General features: G+C 59.4%; 1 long non-coding RNA gene across 1 annotated transcript; it reads left to right on the top strand.

Moving 5' to 3' along the window:
• The first annotated feature begins 11,267 nt into the window (after positions 1-11,267).
• On the top strand, positions 11,268-12,716 carry LOC115658965. Its single transcript, XR_004002413.1, has 3 exons — positions 11,268-11,334; positions 11,916-11,985; positions 12,689-12,716. It is a non-coding gene; the product is annotated as an uncharacterized LOC115658965 (long non-coding RNA).
• Positions 12,717-13,260: the final 544 nt, after the last annotated feature.

The following is a 13,260-nucleotide window of genomic DNA, read 5'->3' as shown; positions in this document are numbered from 1 at the left end:
AATGAATGCTTTGGTAGAGAGAGCCCAGCCAACTGCAGAGAGCAGCAGATTTTTGTCCCAGGTCAGATAATTACGACCTGATAGTCAGGGAAACTGAGCAGCCGCAGGGCCCATTGACAGCTCTGGGAACTGCAAGCACTCAGCACTTCTGGAAATCAGCCCATTCCTTGCACCCATCTCCAGAGATGTTCCCCTAGGGAATGCAAAGACGTTCCACTCGGCAAGCCAGGTCCTTCCCCTTAGGCGTGAGGGCAATCCAGCCTAGGACAGCAGCTCCCTTGTAGAGACTTGCCCTGTAGCCTTGTGTCTCAGCTCTCTATTGTCTGTGGCTGTTTCCTTATTGTTCTCTCCCCCTCCTGCCTGCGAGCCCAGGATCTGCTGGTGAGATCTGCGTTTGTAAGAAGCCTCATGCTGGTGGGTGAAGCTGTCACCCAAGTGAGCAGGATTCCCTTGGTGAGCCAGGACACATACACCGTGCTGTCCCCCCTGCTGGTGAGTGAGCACACTGGGGTCCTGGAAGGGGTCCCTAGGTCAGATGCACATGCCAGAGTATCCAGCGTTGGAGGCTATGTGCTGCGTCTACGACCAGGTGCCCAGGGCTCTACATTGTGCACTGCAAAGCCAGTGCTGATGCCAGATTTTTCTGGTGCGATTCCAGCCCAAGGAATTAGATGGCACTATTTTCCATTAGCAGATTCATGCTGCTTACACCCGGGACAATTCCCATCCCACTTCTGAGGGATCTGCCCGGCACCCAGAAAGTGCCCTGGGGATTAACTCCAAGGGTTTTCACTCTGGGACATGATCCTGAGGACTTAACAGGCACAGCCCTCTCTTGGTTTGCAGGAAAATATTTGACCTCAGCTGTTTAGGACTCTAATGCTCCCATTCACAATATCGCCTCCGTCAAGATCCCCCTTCCCTGCTCTGTGGCAGATGCTGAAGTTTCCAGATGTGCCATCAGGAATGGTGAAATAGGGGCTCTTGTGGATGTCCCCTGCATTCTAGCCAAATGTCAGCTCCCAGGCCTTCTTCCCAGCTCCATGCCCCAGTGCACTGCACGCTGGGACTGAGGTTCGGTGGGGGCATCAAACACCGTTTGGAGATTCCATGTCTTGCTGAGGAACCGGGCTCCCTCAAATTCTTTTGCCTTTGACTCTCTGCTTTGTGCTGCAGGAGATCCTCAGAGGCAAGGACCGGGCCCGGCTGCAGAGCCCCGACCACAAGTGTGCCCTGCTGGCCATCTCATACATAGGGTACGTCCATGGGCCCTGACTCACCTGCGGAGCTCAGCAACCGGGGAGGGGCAGAGGGAGGGAGAGGAAGTGGGGGAGGGACAAGCTGCAATAAGAACCAGAAGATGCTCTTCCTGGTGGCTCCCTAATGGGCTATATCCTTCTCAGCCTCCACTTTATCCAGACCCTATCTCTGCATATTGCATGGAAATAGGGAGCCCCTCCCATTAGCATGTAGTGCTGTGAATGGGTGCAGCCGCAGAGCAGGGTCCAGGATCATCCCCGGAGAGCAGCTTCCCCAGAAGAGCCCCTGCTGGGCCCAGGGGGCATAGGCATCTCCAGACAGGACCATTCCCTAGCTGGTGGCTCTGCTGGAGATGCCTCCTGGAGCTCTGCTGCTTAGGTGGGAGCTGTCCCTCCTGCCATCAAACTCAACCTGACTCATGCCAGGACCTGTCTCTGTTCTAATGGCCCCGTCTGCTCCGTTCCTTCCAATCAGGAAATTCCAGCCTCGCCTGTCTAAGGAGCAGGTGGCTGAGACCATCAGCACTTGTATCACCAGCGCCATGATTCAGCGTCCAACCCTGGTGAAGCTGAGAGGGACTAAGGTGGCAGAAAGCTCCGCTATCCGGGCAGAGGTTAGTGAGGCATAGACAAAGCTGCAATTTCCACCTGCATCCTTGGCTGGGAAACTCAGCCACCCCCTTGCTGAGTAGCTGGACCCTGGCCCAATGCAGAGAGCTACATGTCTAGCTGAATCCAGCCCCTCTGTTTATTTTCCAAAGGGCTGGTGCCAGGTGGTTATGCAGTTGGGTTGGCAGGGAGGACACCTGTAGAGGGGAGTGTCTGTGAGAATTACCCTGGCTTCTTGGCACAGGGAGCTAGAACCTACACCCAGCTGAGGTTCTGGCCCAGAGCGTTAAATAGCATTTGGTCCAGAGGGAGCAAAGCATGGATTCAGGACAGCCACGCGGACAGGCCATGACTCGCCCTGCTACAGAAACAGAGATTGGCTGGAGCAGGGATGAACAGCTCAGCCCGTAGCGAGCCAGTGGGGTGTTGGGGGCAGCTGGGACTTCTCCGGGGGGGAAGGAGGAGGCCTTCCCTCCAGAGCTCAGCACAGTACATGTGTTGGTTGGGGAGCCCAGATAGGAAGAAGGATTCTTTGGGAAAGGGCAGCCCATGGTCCAGGTGAGACCCATGTCTATGTGCAGGGGGATCAGTATCGCCTGGGTAAAGGGACTCCAAATACCAACAGCACCTGGCTCCAGACAGGTGGGATCCACTCGCCCCCTTCACTCATGCATCCCACCTCCCTTGCTATTTACTTCCCTTCTTCTCTCCGCTCCAGTCTCTCCAAGAACTGCCCTGGGAGGGCCTGGATCATGTGCTGCAGACATTCCTGGAACAGCACCTGACCCCCACCACGCTACTGCATCTGTTTCTGGTATGATAGGGAGGGGCGAGGGTGAGGGGTCCATTTGCACTGGGCATCTGGGGATGGGCCGGCTGCTCAGGTTCTACCCGAACCACAAGAGGGAAGGCTCCAGTTGATCCCAGGGGGGCTGAGCAGGCCTCCCAGCTGCTGTGAAATAGCCAGTCCCCATGGGGAATACACCAGACCCTGGGATCAAGCAAGACAATCCTAGTCTTGCTCCAGGGGGTGTCCCTTTGGCCTCCTAAATTTGGGTTGGCACCCGTGTCCCTGAAAGAAACAGCTCTGAGACCCCACAGAATCAATGGGGAGAATCCTCAAAGCGCTGAGTCCGAGACCCTCAGACCTGTCCCAACGCCCCCCAGACAGGAGAGGAGCGCTGAGTTTGTGTTGGGATGTGGAGGAGAAGGGGTTAAATGCTCCGTGTCCTCTCCCTGCTGGGGTGGGAAGCAGGTTCTGGGGGTTGTCCCGGCATTGCTGCCGCTCACCCGGCTTTCTCTCTGCTCCCAAGCACATGCAGCCCTGGATCTGCTCTCCCCGGGCCCAAGAGAGGACCCGAGCTGTGAGAGCCAGCGCCCGGCTCTTCATGTTTTATCGATTCAAGGCCATCACCGAGGTGAGCAGCGCACACCCTGCTGCCCCCCGCCCAGCACTCACGGGGAGGGAGGGGAGATGATACAGACAGAGCTGGGCTGGCCCCACCCATTCCCTGATTTTCTGTTCGGTGGCCCATTCGGACCTGAAACCCATGACAGAGCAGGGCTACATGGCTGGGCTGCTGACAAGCCAGGCTTTCGATGCTGAGGAGGCCACTCGATACTGGGCATCTCAGGCTCTCTACTGGCTCTTCATGCCTTGCAAAGGTAAGATGGAGTGCAAGCAGTTGCCACTTCTCAGCCTTCACAGCCCCGTCCATTACCTAGCAAGCAGGGCTGCAGAGAGAACATGGTGCCTTCATCGCAGCCCTGACCAGAGGGACACAGAGCAGAAGTGGGTTGGTACCTACTAGGCTGACCTGGCATCTTCCCTTCACCAGGTGCCCAGGACCATCTGGGCTCTCCCCTGATCTCACCCCACCCCAACACACCTTCTGCATCAGGGTGATAGGTGGGCAGTTGGCCCAGGAGCCTGCTGAGAGCTCACCCTAGCTGCAGCCGGAGTCTGGCTCTTTGGCACCTCTGCCCTGGCTCAACAGGGAGGGGAAAGAATCTGGCCCGAGAGCTCTGCCTGAGCGCCAGGGCCAGCTCCATGCCACAGCACGCCAAGCGCATGCTTGGGGCGGCATGCCGTGGGGGGCACTCTGCCAGTTGCCAGGAGGGCGGCAGGCGGCTCTGGTGGACCTCCCGCAGGCGTCCCTGCAGAAGATCCGCTGGTCCTGCGGCTCCGATGGAGCATCCACAGGCACGCCTGCGGGAGGTCCACCGGAGCCACGGGACCGGTGGACCCTCTGCAGGGACGCCTGTGAGAGGGACACCTGCAGGAGGTCCACCGGAGCCACAGGACCGGCGAGCGGCAGAGCACCCCCCGTGGCGTGCCGCTGTGCTTGAGGCAGCAAAATGGCTAGAGCCGGCCCTGCTGAGCGCTGTTGGTTTCTCGTGAAGCCGTCGTGTACAGCAAGACAGGGACGGTGGTGACTGTGCTGAGCAAGGCGCAGAAGGATGCCAGCTGCAGAGAGAGCCCTGCCCGTGTTGCTATGGTGAGTAAAAGAGACTGTGGCTGGAGAGACAGACACGCACATGGGAAAGGGAGGGGTTATTGCCTCCTCCCCTCGATGAGGAGCCAGCAGATGGAAATTCCTGGGTATGGGTTCCAGTGCCTACTCACATAGCCCGGGGCACAGGCTGCCAGTTCCTCTGTCCCCGTTCCCCGAAGAGCAAACCCACCTCCTTGGGCCGGGGCTCGCTGCTCACACTCGGCCTGTGCCTTTCCCTGCAGCTCATCGCGGAACACCTGCAGTCCCGTGACCTCATGCCCTTCAGCTTCACCCTGCTAGTGGGCCTGCTGGAGAAGGGGGAGTGTGCTGAGCAGCTGGTGGGCGTCATGGAGGCAGTGCTGAGATAGCAAAAACCAGAGCTACAGGGCCAAGTAATGGCTGGGCATTGGACATCTCGGGCAGCTCCATCTTGCCCCGTGCCTAGAATTCCTGGAAGATGAGGGAGGATGTGGAGGGGAGATGTCCATTCTCACCATCATTGATCAGTAGGACCCATCCATGCCCTGTCTGCCAGGCAGACACTAGGCATGGCCCTGTAATCCTTTGTAGGCTTCGATCCCAGGAGTCTGGCTTGCCTGGCTCACTCCCTGGGAAATGTGCCCTATTTCCAGACCCATCCCCCAACTGGGGGAACAGAGCCTGCACTGGGGTCCCTGGTGTCACTGACTCTTTACCCCATGGACACGGATTGACCTAGGGCATGGAAATACATCCCAGATGCTTAGATCCCACTCTGGTGCTGAAGCAGCCCAGATGTGCTGTCACAAGGGGAGGTACAGCTGGGATATCTGGGGGTGTGTGGTGTCACTGGGCAGCAGGATTGGGACTATAGCAATGTGGGTTCACCCCGCGGCACCTCCTGATCGTCTCTGTCAGGAATTAGCTCTCCAGCCGTCAGAGCACCCTCTGCAGGCTGGTGATCCACCTTACCGCTGGCCCTGTGTCTGTCCCAGGAACCCAGTGCCCCTTTACCTGGTGTGCTGTCCCCTGGCAGTACACCGCTCAGTCTCAGTGTCTCCCCTCCCCAGGGAACCCCCACCCCCTATGCCCACCTCACCTCACCTCAGTCATAGGCTACTGCCAGTCCCCAACTAGCCCCCACACCCTAGGGCAGACTGCAGTGTGAGCCATTCATCATAAGCAAGGTTGGGTCTGGACCTGCTGCCTCTCTCTGCAACCTGGTGCCTCTATGGGGCCTTAAAGGCCCTGTACCCTGGCAAGTTGCCAACCTGGAGCTCCCCAACCCTGCCTCACTCTAGGTGCCCTGAGCTTCCCAGCAACCAGGCCCCTCTCTTTCTTTCTCTGAAGACAGAGGTAGACTGTACCAGCTCCTGGCTCACTGGCCTTTTATAGGGCCAGCTGGATCCTGATTGGGGCGTGGCTCCCAGCTGAGGCTGCTTCCCCTAGTCAGCCCAGCAACTGCTTTCTCCTGCCACAGCCCTTTCCTAGGGCTGTTTTAAGCCCCTCAGGGCAGGAGCTGGTGTCCATACTGTTACAGGGACCCTTAGTGATATGGAGCTGGATCGCAGATGAGGGTTTCAAGGTACCAAATGCAGAACCCTACTTGGCTTGGTCACGCACTAGGAGAGTTTATCCATGGCCTCTGCCAGCCCATGTGACAGCTGACTTGTTTCTGAGCCTACCCAGCTCCTCCTGGCCCTTGCCTGCCAGCCACCCACAGCGGGGGTAGGGTCTCAGCCCCTGCTTTGCTTCCACAGGTGCAGGATCTCCAAGCCGCTCTTTCCTACACACTGAGCCCACCCCGGAGGGGGCAGCTGAGTGATGGGACAAGAGACATCCTCCACCTACTGGCTAGGCAGCACACCAAGACCGCAGTCAGCATCCTCCTGAAGATGCCCTGGCCTTACAAACAGTGAGTGCCGGCCCTGGGGAAAGGATAGAAAATCCCCCTCCAGCCTCCGAGCCCCTCTTAATGGGGTCACTCTACAGCACCATGGTTACACACAGAACAGACCCTCCCCTTGCACACAGGCCCTCAGGGAATAGCCCTGCCCTGGCGTGCGGTCACCATTAGCCTCCCTGTCTCTTGGAGGGCTCCGTGTGCTCTGGGACCCCTGGCTCAGGGCTCCCACAGCTGAGCTATTCCTAACACAACTGTCACCTTCCCCCACTTGGTTCTGTGCACTGCTAACCAGTCCATCCCCTCCCGGTTCAGCTGTGCAATGGCTTGGCTGGCTGGAGGCCAGAAAAGTCTTCCAGGGCCCCTCATCACAACACAGACCAGGAGAGACCCCATGTGAGCAGGGTCACCCCCTCTGTCAGCACGGCCCCGAGCTCCCGGCAGGGCATTCCTCCAGGCTGAGGAAGGAGAGGGGCCAGCCTAACTGCATCGCCCCCCACAGATGCCCCTACACTGAGCATGTCCCGCAGGGCACCCCCTCCCCCCAGCTGGGAAATGCCCTCTCCCCCCTGGAATCCCAGCCTGGTCCCTTCCCCATCCCCGCACACTTTTAGACACCTCATCCCACCCCTGGAGGCTGGTCTTCCCCAATTCACCAGCCTGCCAGGTTCCCCAGGGCCAGCAGCGCCTTCCCTGCATCCTGCTCAGAGTCGACAAGCACAGAGCCCATTTTACAGCCTTCTCCAACCCTGCCTCCCCAGAGCCATGGCGTGGCCAGAACTGGAGCCTTGTTCCTCCTGAACCCCCAGCCCCCTGCCCCATGGGGAAGGAGCTCCTGCTCTCCTTGCCCGCAGCACCCACTCTCTGCCCCCCCCCCCAGCTCAGGAGATCCCGCCCAGCACCTAGCCCGAGCCCCCGCCAAGGCTGGGTACCTGCTCACACTAGCCCCCACCCCTAAGCCCGGAGTCACTGCTTTCCCCCATGGGGGCTCTAAGCCCAGCCCCTCTGGTTCCCATCAGGAGAAGGCAGCAAGGGAGGGAGGGGCCCCCCAGCTGGAAGAAGTGAGTCTGGCCACCTCTGCCCAGCCCTTGCTGTGACACAGCACCCCTTGGCAGTGCCTAGGCAGGAGGGTATGAACCCCTTAGGACTGGCCAGGGCCTGAAGGGCCTTGAGGTCAGCCACCAGCAGGCTCAACCTGCTGCTTCTGGCCCATCGCCCCTCAGAGGGCATCATCCCCAGTGTGTCCCATCTGGGCCCGTCCTCTGTGTTAACTCCTTGGACCTGCCATCCCCCTGTCCGTCACAGCCACATCAAGGCCATCTGGAGGTTCCTAGGTGCAGACCCCGTGCTGACCAGGGAGGTACTGCATATCCTGCTGTACGACAGCCCGGAGAAGAGCTGGGCTAACCCTGGACAGACCCAGGACAGGAGCTGCCTCCAGCCAGCTCGGCTGCCCCCGGCGGTAAGTTCCCATCACTGGCATTCAGCCCCCTTTCCTGGCTCCATTTTGCACACGGCCACCGTCTTCTGACTGTATCTTTTCACTTCCAGACCACATACGGGCTGTGGGAGCTGATCGGGGCCTTGGGGCAAGCAGACACCCTGGAGGGACGCGAGGACGACCTGTTCGCCTCTTGCTTCCTCGCCATCGCCTGCCCCCCAGCACAACACCCCTCGGGAGTCCAGCAGGACTGGCCCAGTGACACCAGTCCACGCAGGTAATGCGTGGGGCTGATGGATCCCAGCACCCACGTAGTGTCTGTGCTAGCCCCTTGGGGGGAAGCTTCCTGCTTGGACCCTCGTTGTCCAGAGACCCCCAATGCCTTCGGGGGACCAAGGGTTCAGATCAGCCAGGTTTCTTGTGCTGAGGAGCGGGCAGAGCTGCCCCCGGATACTCAGGGAGCCAGAGAGCTCCTCAGAGTGGGCAGCTCAGCAGGGTGATGAGGAGCTGAGCTGAGGGGCGGAGGGAGCAGAGCTGGGGAGCAGGGCAGAGCTGGCTGCTGTCTCTATTTACTGTTTGCTTTGAAGGCTTTGGACAGGCCGGGCCTGTCACTGAGCCACTTCATCCCTTTTCTGCAATGGGCCCTGGGGGCAGGACTCAGGACAGCAGGGGGCACTGTCTGGACTTTTCTCCCCAGGGTCAGTTTCCTGGGGGGAGGGGCAATTTTCACATCTTCGGAGGAGAGCGAAGGTCACATCTGCAGACACCCCCTGCTGCCCCCACAGTTGCGGGGGGAGAACCAAAGGCAGAAGTGGGGCAGCATCTATTCCCACCCTGATCCTTTCAGTGCTGCAGCAAGGGAGTCCTGCCCTCCCACCCCGCCCAGAGAACAGGCATCCCAGCATCACCATCTCCTGCCTCCTTCTCTTCCCAGCATGGCCGTGCAGGCCCTGGCGCGGGTGCTGTGCCTCAGGGGCAGTCAGCCAGCTGTGGAAGTAATGGACCAGGAGCAAGGCTGGCAGCTGCTGGAGGAGGCCTAGCCTGAGGGGTTCACTCTCCTTAGCAGGTGAGGACAGAGGCTGGAGGAGTCACGTTCTCGCAGTGGGGCAGAGATGGGAGGGGGTGGCCGAGACCAGGCCGGATTCCGGTATGTGCAGGGCTGTCATGCACACATCAACACGAGCTCTTGTTCTCTCCCAGAGCCATAGTGAGCCACCCAAACCTGGCCCTGAAGAGCATCCCACAGCTTCTCCTTCCCAGCCTCCAGGCCAGCCAGGAGGGCGAACGCATGGCCTGCACCGCCCTGTTTGCAGAGGTGGGCCTGGAGGACCAGGGGGAAGGGTTAACCAGCCCCAGAAGATGATGGAACAGGGGGTCAATAGCTGGTCAGCCAATGAGAAACAGTCCTGGTGGTGTATTGCTTGTAAATTAATCCTTCTGCTGGGGGATCTGTGGTGGGGTTTGGGAGCACCCCACTGGAACCAGAGGGAGCGCTCTGCCCTGCACATATCACTTCTGTTAAGCTCAGCTGAAGCCAGCCCCTCGTGAACAGCAGTCGGTAGGGATCTAAGTCACCTCCTGGGCCCTGATCATACTCCCTTCCCCTTGTTCCTGCCGGGCTAGGACCCACTGGCCTCGCCCAGCCCTCTCTGACAGCTCCTTTCCTTCCCTTTAGTTCCTCGGCAGCCCCCTGCTGATGGAAAATGAGCCCAAGGCCATGCGGAAGCAGGTGCTAAAGGCCGTGCTGCAGCAGACGCAGGACAGCAACATCCATATTCGTGGCAGAGCGCTGCATGGCCTGAGGAACGCAGTGACCACGTTCCCGGACAAGGTGGGTCTGAAATGACAGGATACTAGGCAGAGATAGCTGGGTAGGAAGCTCCTGGTTCCCCTTCTCCTCAGCCTATGGCTCCTATGGAGAAGACTAGGCTGTAGGCTGACTTGACCGGACTGTGGTTACACTCAGGCTGACAGATCATTGCTCACCGAGAGGCGTCCAACCCCTTGTCTGCAGGTCAGGAAGAAGCAAGAACAGATTCTGGCGAGCTTTGTCCACGCCGTATGCCAATCCTGTGACCCCTGTGCCATTCTGGATACGACGGAAGGGCTCTGCTGCATGTTGCGGGACCCCAAGATGCCTCTGAAGGTGCATAATGCCGTTCCACTGGCCATGCAGGCGAGAACATTCTTTGAGGATGTAAGTACCAAGCAGGGCAGGCCCCAGGGTGCTCTAGGACACCCCACAGGGGGAGATGCTCAGGACTTGCCCTCACGCAGAGGGGGCTCAATGTCCGATGCAGTCACATTCCTGGATTTGGGGGGCAGCTCAGCTCATCTGCCAGGGGAGGCAGGGATAGAACCATTCTGGGGCCCAGCAGGAAGGAGAGGAGTTTGCAGAGAATTGTCCTGTCGTTTGAACTAGCTGAAACCTCTCTGGACTCTGCAGCTGCCAGGCTGATTCCCAAAGCATGTGAGGGCCTAAGCCTGTCCCCCCTAACTACCCTGACCCCCCTGTCTGCAGGAGAACAGCGGCGTGAGGCGGGCCTCCATAGAGCTCTTTGGCCACCTCAGCAAATTTGTTTCCAAGAGGTCATCCCTCTTTGGGGCTGAGGTGGAGAAGAGCATGGGGACGCTGCTCATCCACCTACAGGATGGTGACCCCCAGGTGGCCCAGGTGAGTGCAGCTGATGGTTCATATGGGCAAGGGTGGCTACTGGGGGCATTCTAACAACATGGCAAGGGTGGTGCAAACTCCCCCCTCCAAGCCCCAGATCTCCTCAGTGCTGCCCTGTGGTACCCAGGACCGCCCCACTAATCCAGCCCTCCCCCACCCCCCACAGAGCTCTGCCAGCCCTCAGAGTGTAGCTGTGGGGTAGATCTGTGGGGTTTCCTTCTCCTCCTCCATTCCCCACAGGCACCTCCAGCCTCCCTGCCCAGCCAGCCTCTCCGAGGCAGTGGCTCCATTTTACAGCCTGCCCTGTTTAGTGGCCAGGCCCAGGTCTATCTCTGGCGCCTACCAAGTGACCTAACCCAGGCAGGGCCTCAGGGAAGGGCAGGTCGCTGAGACCGACTGGGTCTTCACTGCTGCTGCCCTGCCCTCACTTGTATGCTAGCTCCTGCCTGGGAATGACCAGCCTCCTGCAGCTATCTCCCCTCCACTGAGTAGCAGCCCCCAATAGTGCCTGGGACTGAGGGGAGGCCAAGTACGTTGGTCACCGGGCAGTGCTGTTAACCAGCCAACAGGGACCCCCAGGGAATGGCCCCTTCCCTGCTCCAGGAGTGTCCCTCCTTGGCCCCAGCATTTGGGCCTGGCTCCCCTCAACCCAGCCAAGCTGGAGATGGGGGCTGTGGGGGCCTGGGGAACAACCATCAGGCCAGAGGAGGTTCTGCAAAGAGCTGGCTCCTTGCTGCTCCAGCATAATGAAGTCTCCCCAAGTCATGCAGAGCCTGTAAGTTGGCAGCCCGTTGCGCTCAGGGAAACTCACCCAGCTCCCTTCTCGCCCTCTCTGGCAGGCATGCAGGGTGGCATTGCTGCATTGCTCACCCTTCCTGAGCTACCAGCCCCTGCGCATGCTCGTGCGAAGCCAGCTGGCCAAGGGAGCGGCCCTCGCCATCCCCACCTTCCTGAGTGAAGCCTGCAGGACTCTGGTGATTGAGCTCTAGGGTGTGTGCCCTGCAGGACTGGGGGGTGGGAGGACCTAGGCACAGAGGATTTCCCTGCTCCAGGGGCCCCCTCACTGACTCAGCCCCATCCTCTGCCCTTGAGGATGGCTCCCCTACAAGTCACAGAATCACAGAATATCAGGGTTGGAAGGGACCTCAGGAGGGCATCTAGTCCAATCCCCTGCTCATAGCAAGACCAATCCTCAACTAAATCATCCCAGCCAGGGCTCTGTCAAGCCTGACCTTAAAAACCCCTAAGGAAGGAGAGTCCAGCACCTCCCTAGGTAACCCATTCCAGTGCTACACCACCCTCCTGGTGAAAAAGTTTTTCCTATTATCCAACCTAAACCTCCCCCACTGCAACTTGATTACTCCTTGTTCTGTCATCTGGTATCACTGAGAACAGTCTAGATCCATCCTTTTTGGAAAGTCAGCTCTGTCCCATGGGAGGAGTCAAGAGGGAGAGGGCTCTGGCAGCCAGGGGTTCCTCACCTCCCTGGCAGGCAGCTCCTCTCAGCCTGGGGAGGATGTGTGGCTTGGGACTAACTGGGTTCTTGGCTTCCCAGCTCCAGGACTGCCCAGGGAGGCTGAGCAAGAAGGCTGCTCTGAGAGCAGCAGCTGCCCAGCAGCTGATAGGTAAGAAAAGAGCTGGAGCTCTACTTCCTATTATCCCTCCCTGCCCCATGAACCCGGGGCCCAGTGCCAGAAGCACACTACCAACGGGGGGAGGGGCTAGCCACCTCTGCCTGCACACAAACACACCCACTTCCCCCCACACACTTTCCCACCTCCCTGGGACAAAGGGGGAACCAAGACTCCATGCAGCCAGATGCAGGAGGGCTCTGCAGCCAGAGGGTCTCTCTGTCCTGGCCCAGGGCAAGCCCAGCACCTGCAGCAGGAGCAGGCCCGAGGGAGAGATCCTGCTTCCCAAAGGTCTCACCCTGATTCCCCCCCTCTCCCTCCCGAGGCACTGGCCCCAGCCAGGTCCCCCTGCAGCGTATACAGGGAGGGCACAGATTCACAGGAAGCCCCTGCCCTGCTCACCCCAGCTACCACCAGCCATGCAGGCAAAGAGCCAGGGCAGCAGTTCTGCCATACTGTGCTTCATGCCAACTCCCCGTGGGTCTTGTGTGCACAATACCTCTCTCCTAGCCTTTGTGGGGCACGAGGCCAAAGGCAAAATGATCCCAATAATCTTGGGGACTGAATCTCCACCCAGCTCCTTCCCCTCCTCTGCCCGGGAGGATTGGGAGCGAAGGGCACCTTGAAGGACAGAAATACAAGCGATGGCTGGTGCCCTGCATGCTGTTAAATAACCAGGCCCGCCTGCCTCCCTTAGGATACATGATGGAGAATTGAAGCCAGAGAAGAGCAGGAGGCTTGGAACAACCACCCTGCTGTAAGTCATGGCTGAGGGGTATTGCTGTGCTGGGAGGAGGGGCAGGGGGAAATCAGGGAGGGGTTCTAGGGGCAGGGGGCAGCAGCCACATCGCACAGTGGCTGGGAGCCAGAACCCGGTTGGAGTGACCTGCAGAATGTAGGAGCAGGGAGAAAACCCTTGAGGCTGGTTCTGGGGTATCCTCTCCCCGGCCATAATTTGAAATTTCCTTCCCCGTGAGGTGTTCCCATCCTGGCCCGGGCAGGAGCCATGGCTGGTCAACAGGGTCTGGGAGTCAAAAGTGAGTGGTTCCTGGCAGGCAGGGGGCAGTGGCAAGCAGAGAGGGGGTGGACTCCACAAGAGGGAGGGAAACAACCTCCCATGGGAGACCCAGATGCTAGGAGACCTTCCCCCTACTCCCTCACCAGCTGCATTGCCGCCAGCAGGGACTCTGAGCCACCTCAGTCAAGGACGAGGCTGTGGTTTGCTCTGAGCCATATTTGGTGCTAATTCTGCAGAACCCAACCTGGCAT

Source organism: Gopherus evgoodei, chromosome 10 (assembly GCF_007399415.2).
Source record: "Gopherus evgoodei ecotype Sinaloan lineage chromosome 10, rGopEvg1_v1.p, whole genome shotgun sequence".
NCBI classification, from domain to species: Eukaryota; Metazoa; Chordata; order Testudines; family Testudinidae; genus Gopherus; species Gopherus evgoodei.
The sequence above is the reverse complement of the archived record's forward strand: the minus strand, read 5'-3'. Positions and strand labels throughout refer to the sequence as shown.